This window comes from Mytilus californianus, unplaced genomic scaffold, assembly GCF_021869535.1.
Source record: "Mytilus californianus isolate M0D057914Y unplaced genomic scaffold, xbMytCali1.0.p SCAF_14, whole genome shotgun sequence".
In the NCBI taxonomy this organism is placed as follows: Eukaryota; Metazoa; Mollusca; class Bivalvia; order Mytilida; family Mytilidae; genus Mytilus; species Mytilus californianus.
In genome coordinates this window covers 21,879,746-21,902,722 of record NW_026262626.1, presented here as the reverse complement: position 1 = coordinate 21,902,722, position 22,977 = coordinate 21,879,746, and the positions used below count along the sequence as shown (strand labels likewise).

The 22,977-nt window shown below is 32.4% G+C and overlaps 1 long non-coding RNA gene across 3 annotated transcripts; it reads left to right on the top strand.

Moving 5' to 3' along the window:
• The first annotated feature begins 6,427 nt into the window (after positions 1-6,427).
• Positions 6,428-22,211, top strand: LOC127724387 (uncharacterized). Of its 3 annotated transcripts, none has more exons than XR_007992471.1 (3): positions 6,428-6,660; positions 6,876-7,005; positions 21,563-22,211. It is a non-coding gene; the product is annotated as an uncharacterized LOC127724387 (long non-coding RNA). The 3 variants fall into 3 exon arrangements; XR_007992472.1 differs by lacking the exon at positions 21,563-22,211 and adding an exon at positions 7,660-8,293 and having other exon boundaries at positions 6,432-6,676; XR_007992470.1 differs by lacking the exon at positions 21,563-22,211 and adding an exon at positions 7,660-8,293 and having other exon boundaries at positions 6,433-6,660.
• The last annotated feature ends 766 nt before the right edge of the window (positions 22,212-22,977 follow it).

Genomic DNA, 22,977 nt, shown 5'->3' with positions numbered 1-22,977 from the left:
ATGAACTTATTCATATGCAAAAAAAGAATCGATCCTTGCTAAGGGGAACAACTCAAATTATATTATGTTCATAGTATCTAACACGGTAGAAACATAACTGTTCATAAAATGGTGAATCATTTGAAACAGTAGGGTTTATTATCGATAGACATATTTTTCATTGGCAATATTTGGCACAACTATTTGATATGCTTTTAATACTATTATTCTTTGACTACGGATGAATCTTATTTAAACGAAACGAGCGTCTGGCGTAATGAATTATAATCCTGGTATTGTTGATGAGTTTTTGTTTTTGTTTAACTTCGAATATTTTAATGAATTAAAACATAATTATCAAAGATATAATATTTATTGTGCAGCTTTGAACATTTTTGGCCATACACCTGTCGATACTTATATGCTGGCAAAGGTTATTCCATTCTCGAAGATTTATAAATACGTCTTGAAAATTAATCTATTTAATATGTGCTTACTGTTTTTTTTTTTTTAAATCTATGCCACATGCTTTATTTATTAGTTGAAACATGGAAGTATTGTATTGACAGGAACTCCAACGAAAAGTTATGATATTCACATCCCCACTGATTTCTTTAGAAAATATAGGTTCCGACTTAATTTGTCAAGTACATGATCACTCCTGTGATTGTTATCAGTGATACCGCCTTCGCTTGTTCCGTTAACTGAATCTACTCTTATCTCTTATCAAGGTATTTTATATCGAACGTATTATCTACCTTCCAATGTGAATAAACACGGAAACTCCCGTGGTTATTTGTAGATTGCTACATGAATGACGACACCTGTTCACTTTTAATTAACGAATGCAAAAGCCGAAACGATATAAACTCTGTTAGCTCGGAATGAAGTTTACTTCTAAACCAGTCGTACCTGCGTGTTAACATATCATATACATATCTTAAATTTTGACTGGCCAAGTTAAATTCTTACAGGTTTTATGACTGTTCCAACCGTCCTTTGGACAAAAGTCAAGTTTTGCCATATTTGGTTGGTTCTATAACTGTTTTAATATCTGCCCAAAGAAAATGTCTATAACAGAAGTTAATTGGGATGAAATTTGGTTCGAAACTATGCTTACTGCAAGTAAACATCGACCAAAGCTGTCACAAAGATAACTTTTCGTGTAGTCTTTTACACACGGTAGTGAACATCCGGTTATTTCTGTATATTCCGTAATGACAAAGTTCCAAAAAGTTTGAATGAACTCTTGCATCGATATGGCATGTCGAAATAATTAAGAGATACTTGATGGTTTTGCAGCATAACAATATAACCGTTTGAAGTCGGTTTGTTGGAGTTCCTGTTAATATAATACTTTCATTTGAACTTTGGTAGATTGTTGTCTCATTGGAAATCCTACTACTCCTATCTCCTTATTTTTATACTTATTTTGAACTTAATGCCAATAACTAGTACTACCTTTTGATCTGTACTTTGTGTTTTAGTCTTTTTATTGTGCTTCCCGCTAATCTGGCGAGACAAGCCCTTCCCATCGGATTTCTGCAGTTTTTTTCTAATGTGCTTTTCAAAGGTGAGAGGGTTGTGCGCTCAAAAAAACATCCTTTATCATACTTCTTTCCTTACATAGATATAAGAAAATGTGGTATGAGGGCCAATGAGACAACTCTCCATCCAAGTCAAAATTTATAAAAGTAAACCATACATGCCTGTCCTAAGTCGGACCCCTGTAATTCAGCGGTAACCGTCAGTAAGTGTTTGTGATATTGGTTTTTTTAATTATAATTTTGAGCATAAATCAGGTCGTTAGTTTTTTCTTTGAATTGTTTTATGTTTTGTCATGCCGGTAAATTGTATAGCTTACAATACGGTATGGAATTTTATCATTGTTAAAGGGCATACGGTGCTATTAATCTGTTTAATAAAGTTAATGATTTTTTCCGTAGTGATTTTTATTACACAGTACTGTGTAGAATTTATGTAAATTCGCTAAACGAGATGTAAAAGGGAAGGTTTGAGTTTTCGTGTATTCAAGCTATGCCTTACAGCAGGAAATGTGTCTATCACAAGTCAGGAACCTCATAAATGGTTGTCTTTATGTATTTAAATGTTTTATTGTTTCTTGTTTGTTTTTGTATTGGTTCGTATTTTCTTGTTAGTTTTTCGTCCTGATCATGCACGAAATATTTGCTACTGGACGTTAAGCAACCAACAATCAATCAATCCTGTTTGCTTTGTTTTTGTTTGTTTTTGTTTTGTTTTGTTTTTGTTTTGTTTTTAACTTATATATATTTATTTTTAATATTTATTAGAAATGAAATCTGTAAATTATAACAGGTTTTTTAATATATGCAACACCATTATAAACTGGGAATTATTTACGGTTTGAAATATTGAACAGACACTACTGTCTATTGTTGAACTTAAATTGTGTGTTTGTTTCGTTTACAAGCTGTGTCTAATATATATATCTGATTTGTGTTGTTAAAATGCTACAACTACTGAATGTACTACTATTGCTTGTTTTAAATATACCAGTACAATTGTTATATTCCTGTAAAATCACTGTGAAATTATATCTCGGATTGGCATTTTAAAACCTTTCTGCAGTAAACGATTATTATTAAAACCTTCAAGCAAGTGAATTGTAAAGAATCTAGACGATAGCGTACGTGTAAAAGTCTTTTGATTTGTCGAATATCATATAAATATGAAAATAGAATAATACCATATCGTAGCGCTGATTATTGGCCTAGTGGTGTTTATGAGGATTTACATTCGACCATGTTTAGGAGTAATTATTACACGGTGGTGGTTATTAAAAATTACTAGAAATCAAATCTAATATGATCCATCGTACTCACATTTTCGGAAACTTATGTCTGGTCAGTAGTGATTAAAACTTAGTAAGTTTAGTTTTGGTAAACAAACAACAGTAGACTATTTCACCGTATACAACACATTTTTTATTAATCAGTTTTATTTTCGATCAGGATTACAGTTATGACAATGCTGTGTCTCACTTTGTGAAACATTGTCATAGATTTATGAATATTTCATTATGAATGTTCTAGTATCACTGCTCTTCGAACTTTGATTTTATAACAATTAAAGAGCGTCCCGCCTCCTTTAATGGAGTTTTGTCACATATGATGTGTTCACAGTTCTTAAGTAGTATTAAAAAGGGAACTGCTGTGTTTTAGAAAACTCAACTATGAGTAAAACCCTCACCAACTGATTTTTACATGTTATTCTAATGTTGTTTTATGACACCTCTGTCCAATGTTTGGGTAGGGTTAAGTTCTGACGAGTATGTTAACATAGTCACATTCCGACTGTGACTGTCTCAATCTAGGAACCTGTAATTCATTGCATATCGTTGTTTCCTGTCTGTTTGTTATATTTTTTTTCATTGTTGAAGTACAAACAAGGCGGTTGGTTTTCACTTTTGATATATTTAACAATTTGTCATATCGAGACCCTTTTTCGCTTTAAAATCCTGAACATAATTAAGATAATAATTAAGTACACAGGTTTCGATCCATGTAATGTGATAAACAAATGATTTACTAAATACAAATATTAAAATATCCTCAATACTCTTATATGGGTGAGCTAGTCCATATGCAATAAATGACATATATTGTATGAACAAGCCTAATATAGGAAAAATGACAATGGAGTATTTATGCATCCTTGGCTTTCCAATGTTTAGGTTTAAGCGTTCCTGATTAAGGTAAATCAAGAAAAGTTCTTTAGACTCACGAAATGTGTATAATTTAATTTTCACTTTCAAGCATTTATCACAAATTATGAACACGGAAGATCACTACTGGAAGTTATTAACTCTTTTGCAGTCTGATTGAACTGATATACTAAAGCTAGTTATCTCTGACAAAATAGTTTTTGATTTTTAAAAATGTGTTTGTATTGTGAAATTCATCATGAATTAAAGATTACATTCCGAACGTAAGACGCACTTGTTTTGTTGTTAATTACGAATAAATATGTACAACTGTAAACATGCAGAAGTAAGATAACATGACACAAACTGTCAGAGGTCATATCAATATATCTTATTCAAGGTGGAAAATTTCAAAATAACATAAAAGTTGCACAAATAATAAGTGTGGTCATTACTCACCTGGTGTAATGAAATGATACTAGAAACTGGAGTTATATTATGTTTCATATCGCATGTTAGTAAATGAAAATAAGAGTTTATATATTTCGTGCGTTCGAAGCACTTGTTCGATGAACAATCTTCATCTTGAACGCTCAAACTTAAACATTTGAATCGTGCGTTCGAAGCGCTTGTTCGATGAACAATCTCTATCTTGAACGCTCAAACTTAAACATTTGAAAGCAGTACCTGTAACTGTTAGGAGCTATAAGACAAAAATGCCTAAAATGTATAGCCAAATCCCTGTCCCGAGTCAGGAATATCTAGCCTTTGTTAGTCTTGTGTTTTGTTTTTTTTACATTTTGGTTCAAATGTATGTTTCGGAGTTTAGTATGGCATCCATTTCGCTAAAATAATATACATTTTTGTTTCGGGGCCAGCCGAAGCCCGCCTCCGCATGTGGGATTTTCTCTATGCATTGAAGAACCAGTGGTGGCCATGGGCTGTTTTCTGCTCTTTGGTCGGGTTGTTGTCTCTTTGACATATTCCCCGTTTCCATTCTCTATTCTATTCATCAGAGGCCATTTTTGACAGAGGGAATTTTGAATCTTAGTTTTATGCTGATTCTTTACTGTATCAACGTTGAACTAGTCAGTTCTTGATTTATTTCCTTCTTCTAGGGCGCTTTCTGTTGATGGCAGGCCTTTGACAATCTCTGTCTAAGTCGCAACTTGTCTAAATTCAGAGAGACTATTCAAGCTAAACATATTATACAGTTAGTGATTCATCTACTCTTGACCTTTATGTGTCTTTTTGTTTTCGTCGTTGTTTTCAGATTGTGAAATGAAGATTTAACTTCCATATTCCATAGCATCTATTATTTACTATCAATAAAATCATGTGAAAAATCAAATCCTTACATTTTTATTTAACAATTCGATTCGTTAGTAATTTAAGTAACCCGACGAGGATTTCGGGGAAATAATTTTACTTCTGTTTAAACAAGAAACAAATGCATATCAAAGATCATGATATATAACTTTAAAAATGTACTCACAAAAATAGCGAACTGCAAGGTAAATTAATGAGGGGGAGTCATTTTATTTGTCAAGCAGAATAAAAAACAAAGATGTACAAAAACAGGACGAATGAAAGTTTCAATTCACAACGATATTCAAGAAATCTAGCTGATATTGAACATCATCTCTTTTTGACGAAACTACAATTTTCAATTTTCAACTCATAGATTAATTTGGTCTATTGCTCAATCGGGGTATCATCGTTATGTCTTCAAATTAATCCAAAAACACTCTACAAGCAATACATCTAGTTGTAATGCTAGCCATTGAAGGGCACGAACTTAAATTAAGTTAATGCGGGCCACGTGCTATCTGGGGTTACCTTGCTGCAGAAAAAAAAGGCTTCTGTTTGAATAGATATTCACAGTTATTGGTTTGTCCCAGTATACGCGGGGTACTTTCCACTGATACAGGGCAATCACATAGATGAATTAACGGGATATGACAAACGTTGGATGCTTATATGCAGGATGTCGCCCTTAAACGATGCATTGGTTAGATATCGCCACCTGTATGCGTTTACCTAGTGCAAAATGTGTTCATTTGCGTGGCACAAAGTACATTGCAATGTGGTAAAAGAGCGTTGGCTGTCCCTTTTAGGAAACTTTGGCGTAATTGCATTACGAATGTCTATAAAAGATTCCAGAAGGCAAAATGTATCTAAATGAGACATACACAAAAAAAGAGACCTCAAGTATTTTTTTTACAATACCTGTTTGATATATAGAGCATTCGATGTACTAGTAAGAGTAATTGACAATGCCTCGAACGTGACGATACTTTAAAGGTATCAAACTTTTAAAACGAAAATTAAAAATAAATTTGGTTTTAGATTATCCCTATATAAAACAATAAAACCATTTAAATTCAAACAGAAAAAAACAATCGTGTATCGTGTTGATTTGTTTAGTAAACATGCCTGCTATTACTAACATACGAATTGCCGAAAAGACTCGAGAAATATTACACACGATTAAAAAACAACCAATGAAGCCTTTGCATATGTAATTATTTTTAATTTACGACACAGTAAAAATTATACTAGGTAGACTTGAAAAAAACAACACCTCATTGGTTCATAAAAGAAAATTTATAAAGTTTAAAATTACATCAAGCATTGGTAGAATATCTCAATAACTTAGAGACAGGTGAGCAAATAAGAAAATGATGTAATGTCGGGATGATGTACATGTAATGATTTATCATGTAAATTTAAATGCGCACTTTGGTAATTGTTGTTCGAACAATTTTAATGGATAATGTTTACATTTTATACCATACATCACCTACGTACCAATATTTGGATTAAAAAACATGTGAACTACAAAAAAAACTAAATAGAAAACAAGAAAAACAAATGAAAAACAAATTGCCAAGAGGAGAATACGGATACAGTATGACCTTGATGGAGTATATATATAAGTTGAAACGAATCATATTAAAATATCATTTGTGGACAGTGCTTGGTATATTTTAAAGGTAAGTCTCATCTTCGGTATGTCATATCTATTTTGATATTTCAATTTTATAAGAAAAATATTTTCATCTTTAATAAGTTTTGTTAAACCTGAAAGGTAAGACAAACATTACCACTCCTTAAATTAAAAGAAATAAATAAAATTTTATTTTAAAGGAAAAGTGTTTTCAATTTCATGGATTCTACTTGATTTAGATATCACATTATTCATTTTAAGGAAACGATCGATATACCCTGTCAGCAGTACTAGTGCATTTACAACTGTGATCAGCCTCTGTTATCATGAAGCATTTATTGAGCTGCCTAATAATTATTGTGACTGTTCATGGCATGTGTGCTTCATTATGGTAAGCTTCATATTTCTTGGTAGATAGATATGTTTACCTTGTCTCCCCCATGCAACTCAATTCACTTAGACGATGGACATCCATTTTGATTTGCGAAATTTAAAAACACAACCACGTCCAATCAGAAAAGGCATTTTCAATCAGATACTTCGCGTATGAATGATACAGATTTTGGATTCGATCAAGAAGATCAGAACACAGTTTTACAGACATTTTCATAAAAGTTGAACATGTATGACCCATTGACATGTAAATTCATACCCATTGATATGTTACCGCCATGCAATTGCATCCAATTGAGAGGTTTAGCTAGCTATGAAACCAGGTTTAATCCACCATTATCTACATAAGGAAATGTCTGTACCAAGTCAGGAGTATGACACATGTTTTCAATTCGTTGGATGTGTTCGAGCTTTTGATTTTGCTATTTGAGGAGGGAATTTCTGTTTTGAATTTTTCTTATTTTACTTTTTTTTATATTTGACATTCGAAAACAGTGACCCATACCATCGGCACGACTGTGTATATATAAAGGAAGAGACCCCCCCCCCCCCCCGTGGTTTGGATGGTGTCTCTGTTTTGTCAAAAAACTACTAAACACATTTTTGTCACATAAATGTAAGAAATAAACCAATAAAAAAAATTACATTGTAGCACTACGACCAACAAGGAAAAGGTTGGGCGTGTTGTGTTTGGTGAAGCGAGTGGGGAATCAGCCAGTGGACAGCTAGAGGTTGCATATACGATTGTTAACAGAATAAGTCATGCCGGATTCCCAAATTCATTAAATGGAGTTGTAGAGCAGACATATACATCGGGAGGTAAAACGTATCATCATTATAACACATTAGATAATTCTGGTCATGACCAAAGATGGACAGCAGCGAAAAAAACAGGTGCAAGAGAGCATGCAGCGTATAATTCCGCAATAACTCAAGCCGGGCATGCACTCTGTGCGACAAAGTCTGATCCTATGAGTTGCGGCCCGGTCAATTTCTGTGCCACAAATCCGTGTGCCTCTACTAACAGTAATAAGTATTGGTGTGTGACCGAGAAAAAAAAGATCGGATCTCATTGGTTTACTTGTATCAAGAAAAAAACAGGAAAATGCTGAATTTTGAAATAAAAAATTGTCTTATCTTGAGTTTCAAATGTGAGATAAATTATAAAAAAAAAATATCTCACACAAAGCCATGCATTTATCATTGATCATTCTAAACATGATCACATATCACTTTCTATGTAAATCAGATATCAATGTTTGTTTAATAAAATGGTTTATTCTGTGTTTTTTTGTTTTAAAATTACCCGTTTTGCTATTCCCTTGCCATTTAGAGACATCTTGATTTGCTACATAACTTATACTGTTATTCATTATCTAACTTATTTCAAGTACATATATTATATTTTGACTGATCAAAGTTATTTTTGCAGGTTTTATGACTGCTCCAACCTTTCCTTTGACAAACATTAAGTTTACCTTAAAAGCAAATTTGGTTAGTCCAATGACTGTTTTAATCTTAGTCCATTACTGACTTTAATTCGGGATTAAGTTAACTTCTAAACCAGTCTACCTGCGTGGAAACATCTCACATTAAATTTTGACTGATCAAGTTTATTTCTTACATGTTTTATGACTGTTTAAACCGTCCCTTGGACAAAAGTCAAGTTTTGCCTTAAAAACATATTTGATTAGTCCGATAACTGTTTTGATATGTGCCCAACGAAAGACCATGACGGATATTAACTCGGGATGAAATCGGCTTCGAAACCAGGTTTCCTACAAGCTAATATGAACAATAACTGTTATAAAGCTAACGTTTTGTGCAGTCTTTTACACACAGAAGTGAACATCCGGTTAGTTCTGTATACTTCGTAAAGACAAAGTTCCAAAAAATGTGATTGCACTCATGCATCGATATGAGATGTCCAGATAATCAACAGATACTTTAGGATTTTGCAGCATACCACTATACTCGTGTGAAGTCGGTTTGTTGGAGTTCCTGTGAATATGATACTTCCATGGTTGAAATGAGCTTTGAACTAAATGTCTGTAACTAGTAACACCTATTGATATGTAACTTTGTGTTTTAGTCTTTTTATTGTTCTTCGTGTATATCTGGTGAGACAAGCCCTTCCCACCGGATTTCTATAGTTTTTTCTATAGTGCTATTCCAAGGCGAGGAAATTGTGCGCTCAAAAAACATCTTTTACACAACTTCATTCTTTATATACCTGTCCTAAATCTGAATCCTGTTACAAAATTTTAATACTGGTACCTATGCTGCTGATGTGTGTTTCTCCCCGAGGGTATCACCAGCCCAGTAGTCAGCACTCTTCTGTGTTGACATGAATCATCATTGATATGGTCATATTTATAAATTAACTGTTGATAAAACTTTGAATTTTCGAAATACTAATAATTTTCAAACCCAAGAATAGATTGCATTAGCTGTATTTCACAAAACTTTTGGGGAATTTTGGGTCCTCATTGCTCTACAACTTCGTTCATTATTTTGCCGTTTTAACTTTTTTATTCGAAAATCACTGATGAGTCTTTTGTAGACGCGCGGCGTACAAACTATAACCCAGGTATCTATGTTGAGTTTATTCAATAGTTGTTGCTGGTAAGTGTTTTTCATATTGGTTTTTCATTTATCATTTTTAGCATTAATCGGTCCGTTAGTTTTCTCTTTGAATAGTTTTATGTTTTGTCATTCCGATGAATTGTATAGCTTACTATATGCGGTTTTGATTTTCACCATTGCTCAAGGGAGTCCAGTGATATACATTTATATATACCTGTTTAATAAAGTTGATGGTGTTTCCTGCAGTGATATTGATTACACAGTACTGTATTTAAGTTCTATAAATCCACTAATAGATATGTTAAAGGGGGTGTTTGAGTAGCCATAAAAACTAGCTAAGCCTTACAGCATGAACAATTTGTCTGTAACAAGTCAGGAACCTCACAAATTGTTGTCTCTCTGTATTTAAATGTTTGCTGGTTTCTTGTTTTGTATTGATTTGTTTTGTTTTGTTTTGTTTTGTTTTGTTTTGTTTTGTTTTGTTTTGTTTTGTTTTGTTTTGTTTTGTTTTGTTTTGTTTTGTTTTGTTTTGCTTTGTTTTGTTTTGTTTGTTTGTTGGTTTTTTTTTTCGTTTTGTTGCTGTTTTTTTATATCGCTTAATTCTGTAATATATCAAGGCTTTGTGATATATGCAACACTGTTATAGACTTGGGATGATTAAGTGTTTGACATATTGAACAGACACTGGCAACTGTGTATTGTTGAACTTAAATTGTGTGTTTGTTTTGTTTTGCAGCTGTTTCTATTATTTATATCTAATAACTGTTACAAAACTAATAAAATGCAACATCTACTACTTTTCCTTGTTTTAAATCGACCAGTAAAATCGTTATATTCCTTTAAAATCACAGCCAAATGATATCTCGGATTGGCTTTTAAAAACCTTTCTGCAGCAAACGATTATTAATAAAACCTTTAAGTAGAATTTTAAAAATCTATACGATAACGTACAAGTAAAACGTCTTTAGATTTCTCGAATATCAATTTAATATAAAAATAGTACAATACAAAATCATAGCACTGTCTATTTGTCTAGTATTGTCTACGAGAATTTGCATTCGTTTAAGAGGGGGGATTAGTAGTTATTTTAACCCAGTGGTGGATATACAAAATGACAAGAAATCAAATCATCTTATTTCATCCTTCGTACTCACATTTCGAGACTTATTTCTGGTCTGTAGTGATTCAAACGAAGTAAGTTAATTTTGGTAAAACATACTACAGTGTGCAGTTTTTCACCGTAGACGACTCATTCTTAATTTGTAAGTAAGTTTTATTTTCAATCCGAATGATGTCAATACTGTTGCTCCTTTTGTGGTATTTTCAACATTGTCATAGATTAATATGTAATGATAAATTTTCTGGTAACCTTGTTTTGAAGTTTCCAGCCTTCATAAGTTTAGAGATGCAATATATGATGTGTTTACAGCTCGTCTGAAAGCGTGAACTGACTATTTTAGAAAATTAAAATATCAGCAAAGCTCTTTCCAACTGATGTTTTACATTGTACGCTTCACACATCTGCCCAACGTTGAAGTTCTAATAAACATGTTGACTGTAGCCACATTTAGACTATGGCTATCTCAATCTATGCACCGAAGTATAGTCTCAGTACAAATCAGGCGGTTGGTTTTTACTTTTGATATATTAAACAATTTGTCATATCGAGACCCTTTATCGCTTTAAAATCATAAATATAAATTAATAATTTACTACATATGTTTCTATCCATGTAATATGATAAACAAATGTTTTATTTATACAAATATTAATATATCCTTAATACTCTTATATTGTTGAGCTTATCGCACAAAGTCTAGACCATATGTACTGTAGGACTTATATTGTATGAACAAGTCTAATATACGAAAAATGATGATCAAATATTTAGGTTGCACTTTGTAAATACAGCTGTTTCGCAAACCATCCCTTTTTTGGGAAGATATATAATATTTTTAGATATTTTATTTTGTTTACGTACTGGTACCCAGATATGATTTCTATGTTTCATCTCATAGAGACATGACTTGGGAATGTTACCAGTATATATACACATGGTTGCGGGAAATTTTGAATTCTGAGGGTCACCCAAAGTAAAGGTAGGTTAGTACAGAATTTAAGTATCAGTTTAAACTCTTAGAAGTTCGGAGCATATAAATGTTGAAAATATGCCGCACAGTCCTATGTTTTGACCTTTGAATAAAATCAACTTTCCATTCTAGGATTTAATTTTTCACGAAACGTCATAGTAAAAGTGGCACAGTTTAGCCGTAAAGGGAGTTCCAATGGGAAATTGCATTGTCTATATTTACAGATATGCAACCTATATTGGGTGAAAAAAGAGAATATATAGAATTTCACCAAATCTGGTTCATCTCAGAGATTTTAATGAAATTAAGATTGAGAAAATCCTGGGCCTTAACTATGATGACTCAGCATAAATTCACAGTTTACAGTATGCATAATTTACTTTAAGCCCTGAATGCAAAGTAAATTCATAATGTATGCATATTTGTAATTTAAATTGTTTAGAGGTGCTTATTATTACTCTTCGCATTCATTGAAACTCATAATCCTTGATAAATATTGTTGTTGGGGTGTTTTTGTCCTGTCAATAACCCAAAAGTAAGCCTTAACACCTGAATGTGCTTTCTTGTGATTGCGGCATAGAAAAATACAGGCTAGAAATACAAAAATACCTCAATAAAACTAACAATAGTGTGTTCTATCCGAAATATGTACTAAATATTCCATATTCACAGAAACAGCAGAATTGTATACGTGAGGCCCCAGTGACAACAAACAGAGAAAAATGCCTATCCCCTGGGTCATAAAACAGATAATTTAACCTATAAATGTTATGTTTTTATTATTATAAAGGTATTTTGTATAGAAAACAATAACTGTGCTTGGAAGTAATGCAAAAAAGATGTAAGCAGTCAGTTCTATAAAACTTTTAGTGAATTCATACATCAGACTGGTAATTTCACGGATACAACTTTTGCAAATATGGCTCTGTTTAAGCACTTCTAGTACATATATTAGCTAAATTATGTTAGATATATGGTGAGAGATAATATTTTTGTGACAAGATTTCTAAACTGAACATTTGAGGCAGAAGCTGTAAACTTTTATTGATAAATAGGCATACAGTAAGATGTGGACTGGAGACAAATGCAGGATTGGATACTTTATTTAATCTTGAATGTGTGAATTATTAAAATTGAGAATGGAAATTGGGAATGTGTCAAAGAGACAACAACCCGACCATAGAACAGACAACAACAGAAGGTCACTAACGGGTCTTCAATGCAGCGAGAAATTCCCGCACCCGGAGGCGTCCTTCAGCTGGCCCCTAAACAAATATATATACTAGTTCAGTGATAATGAACGCCATACTAAACTCCAAATTGTACACAAGAAACTAAAATTAAAAATAATACAAGACTAACAAAGGCTAGAGGCTCCTGACTTGGGACAGGCGCAAAAATGCGGCGGGGTTAATTATGTTTTTGAGATCTCAACCCTCCCCCTATATCTCTAGCCAATGTAGAAAAGTAAACGCATAACAATACGCACATTAAAATTCAGTTCAAGAGAAGTCCGAGTCTGATGTTAGAAGATGTAACCAAAGAAAATAAACAAAATGACAATAATACATAAATAACAACAGACTACTAGCAGTTATCTGACATGCCAGCTCCAGACTTCAAATAAACTGATTGAAAGATTATGTCTTCATCATATGAATATCAGGCACAATCCTTCCCGTTAGGGGTTTAGTATCATACCATCATAATATATATGAGAAGAACATAACCCGTGTCATGCCAACAACTGGTTTTTAAATAAATGTGTTTAGTGCCGATGCAAAGACCCTATAAGTGAATCAATATTAACGCCAAAATATGCAATCTTTAATGACCTGACAACAGTATCGTAACTATATCCCTTCTTAATAAGTCTATTTAAAGGTTTTGTTAGCTTCAGAGGTGAATACTGACATTTTTGTGCTTTATAAAGAATATTTCCATAAAAAATTGGATGTGAAATACCTGAACGTATAAGAAGTCTGCATGTTGAGCTATATTTACGAATGATGTCCCTATACCGATGATAAAATTTAGTAAATGTTTTGACTAGTTTGTGATATCGAAAACCCTGGTGTAATAATTTTTCAGAAATACATAAATTTCTCTCGTTAAAATCTAAAACATTGTTACATACACGAGCGAATCGTACAAGTTGAGATATATAAACACCGTAAGATGGTGACAAGGGAACGTCACCATCTAAAAATGGATAATTAACGATAGGAAATGAAAAATCATCTCTTTTATCATATATTTTAGTATTAAGCTTTCCATTAATGATATAGATATCAAGATCGAGGAAAGGGCAGTGGTCATTGTTAGTATTAGCTTTATTTAAAGTAAGTTCAACATGATAAATTTCTTTAGTATACATACTGAAGTCGTCATTATTGAGAGTCAAAATATCATCCAAATATCTAAAAGTATTATTAAATATGTGTATCAGATGTTGTTTCGATGGGTCTTTGCTGATTTTTGTCATAAATTGTAACTCATAGCAATACAAAAAAAGGTCCGCAATAAGTGGTGCACAGTTAGTCCCCATTGGAATTCCGATAACCTGAAGATTTACGGAATCTCCAAATCGAACAAAAACGTTATCTAGTAAAAATTCAAGGGCATATATAGTATCAAAGCATGTCCAATTGACATAGTTTTTTTGTTTATTGCTACTAAAAAATGACCTAAAAGAGTTTGAACATATATATTCACATTCTGACTTTTTAAATGCCCATTTAATTACGTGTGTGAATTTTTTCTTAATGAGAATGTGAGGCAATGTGGTATATAGGGTAGAAAAATCAAAACTTTGAACAGATTCAAAATCACCAATATATGCATGTAATTTATCAAGTACTTCCAACGAGTTCTTGACACTCCAAAAGTAATTAATTCCACTATTTTCGAAGGCCTTATTTGAACAATTTATTATCAGGTTTTTGATTGTACCAAGTGTACTGGTAAGAAGAATAGACAATTTAGTAGTGGAACAATGGCTTGAAGACGAAATGAATCTATATTTGTAAGGTGTTTTGTGTAGCTTCGGAAGCCAATACATAGTTGGGACTTTCATTGTATTTGGTTCTGCTTTTAAAGCGGTAGCTAAACGTTTATGTTTGTTACAGATGTCGTTTTCTGAAAATGGAGTCAGTTGGAATGTTGGTGAATTGGTGATTTCTTTTATCAGAACCTCAATGTAAAATTTACGTCAAACAATAATAATATTAACTACTAAACTTTACATTTATAGATTTCTGAAATGCTTTCAATTTGTTATCAGAACAGTTTCAAACAGGTTCTAGACATTACATGTCAGAAAACATGCACAAATGTTAAGCTAACAATAATTACACAGTCTTGTTTTCAAATTCTCTAAAAATTGAAACTGGGGTAGGGGGTATAAAATATACTGTAAAAGAAAAGTTACAGTATACGCAGTGATTTCTTGTGGGCTAACATTCTGATAAATATCTATTGTTTAGAGAAAAAGTGTTTTTCAAGATTTTTCTATTTGAATAAATGTTAGTATACATGTAGGTTGCACTTTGTAAATACAGCTGTTTCACAAACCACGCCTCTTTTGGGGAGATATATAATATTCATAGATATTTTGTTTTGTTTACGTACTGGTTTCCATATATGATCTCTATGTTTCATCTCATAGAGACATAACTTGGGAATGTTACCAGTATATATACACATGGTTGCGGGGAATTTTGAATTCTGAAGGTCACCCAAAGTAAAGGTAGGGGTAGTACAGAATTTTAGTATCAGTTTAAACTCTTAGAAGTTCGAGCCATATAAATGTTGAAAATATGTTTTGACCTTTGAATAAAATAGTAGTGTATATCAACTTTCCATTCTAGGATATAATTTTTCACGAAACTTCATAGTAAAAGTGGCACAGTTTTAGCCGTGAAGGGAGTTCCTATGGGAAATTGCATTGTCTATGTTAACAGAAATGCAACCTTCATGTATCCTTGGCTTTCCAATGTTTAGGTTTAAGCATTCCTGATTAAGGTAAATATAGAAAAGCGCAATTAGGTGAAATAGAACCAAAAAATAGTACGGTCACATACGAAAAAGGGTCAAAATAAGATAATCCCTTGAATTTGACAATTGTAGGAAGGAAACCTACATTTCATTGCAGTAAAAAATTTCTTAGTTATAAACATATATCTTGGGTGTTTCAAAGCACCATACATTTTTTATTTGGTGTTTCTATAGAATATTTAGGAAACTTGAGGTTACATGGTTACTAAAGCTTGTACACAGTGAAAACGGGGTGAAAATTTGCCTGGTTAACGTCCAGTGATGGTTATTTTCTTATATGCAATGAAATGTTATGTGAAATTTTGTCTATAATACTGTACAGGATAAAACCTTATTCATGCCAAGTATTTCTTTATTTGGAACAAAGATAAATTCTTCATAATATTTTGAAAAGTGCAAATTTAATAAAGACTAATAGGGGAAAATCAATGGTGGTATTACACCTAGTAGACGCACAAAATGTATAAAAGTTTTATGTTCACTGAAGCATTAGATCACGGAAGATCACGGAAGGTCGATACTGGAATTTATTGACTTTTTTGAAGTTCTGAAATAAAATCAGTAAAGCTAATTATTTGTGTAAAAAATAGACGTTGATTTCAAAAATGTGTTTTTATTGTATAAATACACTGTAAATCAAAGTTAACCTTCCTAAAGTAAGACGTACTTGCAATAGTTAATTGAGAGTTAGTATGTAAACAGGCAGAAGTAATGACAAAAGCAGTCAGAGGTCATATCAATATATCTTATTCAAGCCGAAAAACTTCGAAATAACATTAAAGTTGCAAAATTAAAAGGTGCGGTCATTGCTCACCTGGTGTTATAAGAGAACATTATAAAAATAAGAGAAATGATTTATATCACATGTAAGTAAATGATAATAACACTCAATTAATTTCGTGCGTCTAACCGCTTTTCCTGATTTTTTTTTATCTTAAACGCTCAAACCTAAACGTATAAGCTATATCAAAAAGGACCTTATATGTATAGCCAGATTTGTTTAAGGAAAACTTTTCCAGACACTGGTTAAACCTAAGATTCAAGATAATGTCATCAAGTATAAACGAAAAATAACCTACAATTAACATTATATTCACTTCATTTGAACTCTTGAAAAGAGTTGTCTCATTGGCAATCCTACCACATCTTCTCATTTTTTATATAGTAAAAAGCTACTTAACAGATTATTCAAACTATTGGTTTTGAATGTATGATAGTTAATCCACGAATGCGTATAGAACAAAGTAAAAACAAATATCAGCAAAATGACTCAGCATACAAAATATACATGTAAACATATCATTAAAGTAACCAAATATAAAGCACCGAGGCCACATTTCGACATAAAATGTTTCTTCAATGATGCTTTGGCTAAAATATTTACAAATCCCAAAACTACTTTTAAAGAGATGATAAAAACAAATAGAAGCAAGATAGAAATAGGAAGATGTGGTATGATTGCCAATGAGACAACTCTCCACAGTGCAAGAGACCAAATAACACAGAAATTAACAATTATAGGTCACAAAACGGCCTTCAATAATATAGACAGACCCGGACAAAAATCAGATATATTAATGAGTGGCACATTCCTAAATTAAAAAAAAAATTGATGTATCAACATAATATCAATAAAACAATGTCCGAAGTTTCACGCCAGTATAGAAATATTGGCTTTTTGGCTGTTGGAACCGTCATGGATAGCAATCGATCAGCAAAGGTATCAACACGGAGGCAATAATAACATCAACGGTATCAATAAGTAAAATAACAACAACAACAACAACAAACAAAAAAACGAACACCGAGAAAAATTCTAAACGGAAAGTCCCTAAGCAAATGACAAAATCAAAAGCTCAAACACATTAAACGAATGGATAACAACTGTCATATTCCTGACTTGTTACAGGCATTTTCGTATGTAGAAAATGGTGAATTAAACCTGGTTTTATAGCTTTCAAAGTCAGTGGATACCTATAACAAAATTGATAACCAAAACTATTAAATTTGAAGATGTGCAAAAAAAAAAAAAAAACAACAGACGAGTGAAAGTTTCAATTCGGAATGTCAATTAAGAATTATAGCTGATATCGCATATCATCCTTTTTTGACTGCTATTATTGAGAAATGTTACACACAATTACAAAACTGCAAACGACGCTTTGGCATATGTGATTATTTTTAATTGACGACACAGATCAAATTATAATAGGTAGAATTTAAGAGAAATCACATCATGTGTTTGTTAAAGCAAATTTATAATGTTAACGATTACACCAAGAATTGGTAAGACTTTTCAATTAATTAGAGATAGGTGAGCAACTAGTGCAAGCATAAAATGTCAGGATGCTGTATAAGTAGTGATTTATCATATAAATGTAACTGCGCACTTTGGTAATTGTTGTTCGGATGTAATATTAATGGATAATGTTTACATTAATAGCATCCATCACCTATGTGTCAATGTGTGGATTTAAACGTCTGTGAACTAGATTGAAAACGAGAAAAAAAAAACATATTGCGTAAGGAAATTATTCATGGATTACAGATACAGCTTGACCTTGGTGGGGTTTATATATAAACTGGGAGAGAATTATATGAAAATATCATTATTGAACAGAGCTATATATATTTAAAAGGTAAGAAACATATTCTGCATGCCATATTTATTTTGATATTTCAATTTTATTAGAAATAAATATTCATCTTTAAAAAGAAGTTTTTAAACCTGAAAAGTAAGACAAACATTACTATTCCTTGAATTGAAGCAAATATATAAAACTTTATCTAGATGAAAAAAATGTTTTAATTTTTGTGTATGTTACTTGAGTTAGGTATCACATTATTCATTTTAGGGAAAATATCGATATACACCCTGTCAGCAGTACTAGTGCGACCACAATACATTTACAGTAGTGATCAGTCTCTGTTATCATGAAGCATTTATTGAGCTGCCTAGTCATTGTTGTGATTGTTAATGGCATGAGTGCTTCATTATGGTAAGAAACATATTTCGTTGTAGACAAATATGTTTGCCTTGTCTCTCCTATCCGACACGAGTCATTAGACGAGGGACATCCATTTTGATTTGCGAAATTTAAAAACGCACCCACATCCAATCACAAATGGCGTTTTTAATCAGATACTTTGCACATGCATGATACCTTGATTTTTGAGTGTAAATAAATATCTCAATTATGTGATTAGTATTTCAATGACATCTTGAACGGCTAAATATTAAAATCCGTACCAATTTTGCAGGTCATTCCTAACTTATGTTTAGTTCAATTAGGGCAACTGTTCATTACCGGTGTTAAAATCTTGTACATCGATTAAGAAGGGACATATCACGGGACTTAAAAACAAACATAGAGAGAATCACATAAACTATAAAAGGAGTAAGACCGGGTGAGTCAACAGGATAAGCGTCTCGTGATATCGATATAAGAAGATTTGGTATGAGTGTCAATGAAACAACTCTCCATCTAAATCACAATTTGTAAAAGTAAACCATTATAGGTCAAAGAACGGCCTTCAACATGAAGCATTGACTCACACCAAACAGCAAGCTATAAAGGGCCCCAAAAAATGACTAGTGTAAAACCATTCAAACAGGAAAACCAACGGTTTAATCTATATAAAAAAGAGAAAACGAGAAACATGCATACCGCACCATGTGAATTACATGGGTTTTCGTCTAATGCCAATCTGAATTATGAAAACATGACAACCAAAAAACCGCTCCACATTAAAATTAATCTACGTTTATAATGTTTAATGTTTAATAAGAATATAACATTCGTTTCCTTTCCCTGTTCAAGATATACTTTGGTTGAAATGGACTAGAAAGTAACAAATAAGGGGAGATAACTCAATAATCTGCTATCATTCTAACTAAATTTATCCAAATATATCTCGAATTACAAGGCACGCAGAAACGAAAGACCTACCATTTCTAACTCAGGATGAAGTGACCTTTAAAGTAGGGTGGTAAATTCGGTGGGTTTGTTTCTAATTTGCCAGATTCTTACAAAGACTGGCACTTAAGTATTCATGAAGTACTTTAACATAATTGCCAATCGAATTAACTCAGCCATAATCGTAATGAAATAGTTTTAAAATATTGTTTTTTAATATTGGTTTGACTAGGTCAAAAAAGAACATTACAACTTGCTGAAATCAAAATCACTTAATTAAAGTTTTTGAACATATTACTTTTTTAAAAGGTTTTCAACGTTTTAAGTCATATATACGGGATATGATAGATCTGTTGTTGATATTTTGATTAACGGAATTTTACAAACATGCATTTAGTATTAAAGTATTGCGTATGCAGTCTTATATCAGTGCTGAGCTATAATGCAGCCAAAACGAAACGTATTAAGTAATTTAGTAATAATCCCTAAAGTGGAGTTATAGCATAATTTTGTTTTGGCACATAATTATAGCGATTTTATTTGCACCAATCGCTGCAATTTAGCCTTTTTTCTGATGCGACGAACAGCAATCAATATTTGTAACAAAGCTTAGTTTATGGAATAAATTAATGTGTTAACCCTGTCCTTTACGAATAGACTTTATCTAATTTTCGAATGAATCGACCGAGTTAGCATATTAATAAACTTTGTTCAAAATAACGCCTATAAATAGCTTTATCTTCTAATTAGCAATGCATATAAGTACTATATTTGTTGTTTGAGAACTTTGACATGCAAATATGTCTTCTTGTATAAGTGAACCTTTGTTAAGTGTCTCGTCTCTCTTATTTATTTTACACGATCAATTATTGTTGGGAATGAAAACAAATAAGATGGAAAACAAATCAAATTCAGGTATACAATGCTGAACAATATATGGGAAAAGTACCGTAAGATTCATTGAAATCTTTCAACTTCCATTGTATCAAGTCTTTGTTTTCCCTTCGTTCCGTTGGTTTATACAAGTTAACGTCTAATTTTGTCATTATTTCCGTTTTGAATTACCTTTGGATACTTTTGCGACTACTTTTTTGCAATGAAATGTTTAACTTTTAACTCATCATTATGTTTGCAATTGATTGATTGGTTGGTGATTGCTTTACGCCTCATCAGCACAGAAAGGTTATATCGCGGCAATTCTCAGAATTATGAATTACTTAATAATGCAATCTCAATTTAAACAGTATATTAATTTTTTGTTGATCGGTTGCTGTACATATATATACATGTAAAGATTTCGTAAACAAAAACAGTGCCTTTAATTAAAGATTTGCCGGACACAATTTAGGACTGTTGTTCGTATCACACAGGGGTGGGTGGGGATGGGTGGTGATCATCATACAGATTTGGGTTTAGATTAAAAGATCAGAACACAGTTTTGTTTTTACAGATACATTCATAAAAGTTGAATATGTATAACACATTGACATGTAAAATCCTACCCATTGATATGTTACCGCAATGAAATTGCATCCAAATGAGAGGTTTGGCTAGCTATAAAACCAGATTTAATCCACCTTTTTCTACATAAGGAAATGTCTGTACCAAGTCAGGAATATTACAGATCTTTTTCATTCGTTTGATGTGTTTGAGCTATTGATTTTGCTATTTGAGGAGGGAATTTCTGTTTTAAATTTTTTCATAGTATTTTGTTTTATTTCTTTTTTTTATATATTTCATATTTGAAAACAGTGACCCATACCATCGGCCCGACTGGATATACATATATATAGGAAGAAACATCCTTACCCCCACACCCCCGTGGTTCGGATGGTGTCTATGTATTATCAAAAGGCTGATATACACATTTTGTCACATAAATGTAAGAAGTAAACTTATATTGTAGCACTACGACCAACAAGGAAAAGGTTGGGCGTGTTGTGTTTGGTGAAGCGAGTGGTGAATCAGCCAGTGGACAGCTAGAGGTTGCATATACGATTGTAAACAGAATAAATCATGCCGGATTTCCAAATTCATTAAATGGAGTTGTAGAGCAGACATATACATCGGGAGGTAAAACGTATCATCATTATAACACATTAGATAATTCTGGTCACGACCAAAGATGGACAGCAGCGAAAAAACCAGGTGCAAAAGAGCATTCAGCGTATAATTCAGCAATAACTCAAGCCGGGCATGCACTTTGTGCGACAAAGTCTGATCCTATGAGTTGCGGCCCGGTCAATTTTTGTGCCACAAATCCGTGTGCCTCTACGAACAGTAATAAGTATTGGTGTGTGACCGAGAAAAAAAAGATCGGATCTCATTGGTTTACTTGCATCAAGAAAAAAACAGGAAAATGCTGAACTTTGAAACTTAAAATTTTCTTATCTTGAGTTTCAAATGTGAGATAAATAAGAGAAAAAAAAATAAAAAAAAAAAAATGATCTCACACAAAGCCATGCATTTATCATTGATTATTATGAAGATTATCACATATCACTTTCTATGTAAATCAGATATCAATATATTTGTTTAATAGAAATGGTTTCTTCCGCGTTTTTGTTTTAAAATTACTAGTATTTCTATTCCCTTGCCATTTAGAGACATCTGGACTTGCTACATAACTTATACTGTTTTTCATTATCTGACTTATCTCAAGTACGTATATTACATTTTGACTGGTCAAAGTTAATTTTTTACAGGTTTTATTACTGTTCCAACCATTCTTTGGACAAACGTTAAGTTTACCTTAAAAGCAAATTTGGTTGGTGCAATGACTTTTAATGTTTGCTCAAAAACGTTATTTTTTACCATAACGGACTTTAATTCGGGATGACGTTTACTTCTTAACCATTCTCCTTGTGTGCAAACATCTCACATGCATATATTAATTTTTGACTGATCAAGTTAATTATCTTACAGGTTTTATGACTGCTTAAACCGTCCCATGGACAAAAGTCAAGTTTTGCCTTAAAAGCATATTAAGCTCGGGATTAAGTCGGGCTCGTAACCAGGCTTCCTACAAGCTAATATTAACCTGAACTGTTATAAAGCTAATGTTTTGTGTTTTCTTCTACACACAGAGGTTAATTCTTCATATTTCGTAATGACAAAGTTAAAAAAAAATGTGATTGCACTCAGGATTTTGCAGCATAGCACTATAATCGTGTCAAGTCGGTTTGTTGGAGTTCCTGAGAATATGATACTTCCATGGTTGAAATAAGCTTTGAACTAAATGTCTGTTACTAGCAAAACCTGTTGATCTGTAATTTGTGTTTTAGTCTTTTTTTATTGGTCTTCGTGTAGATCTAGCGAGAG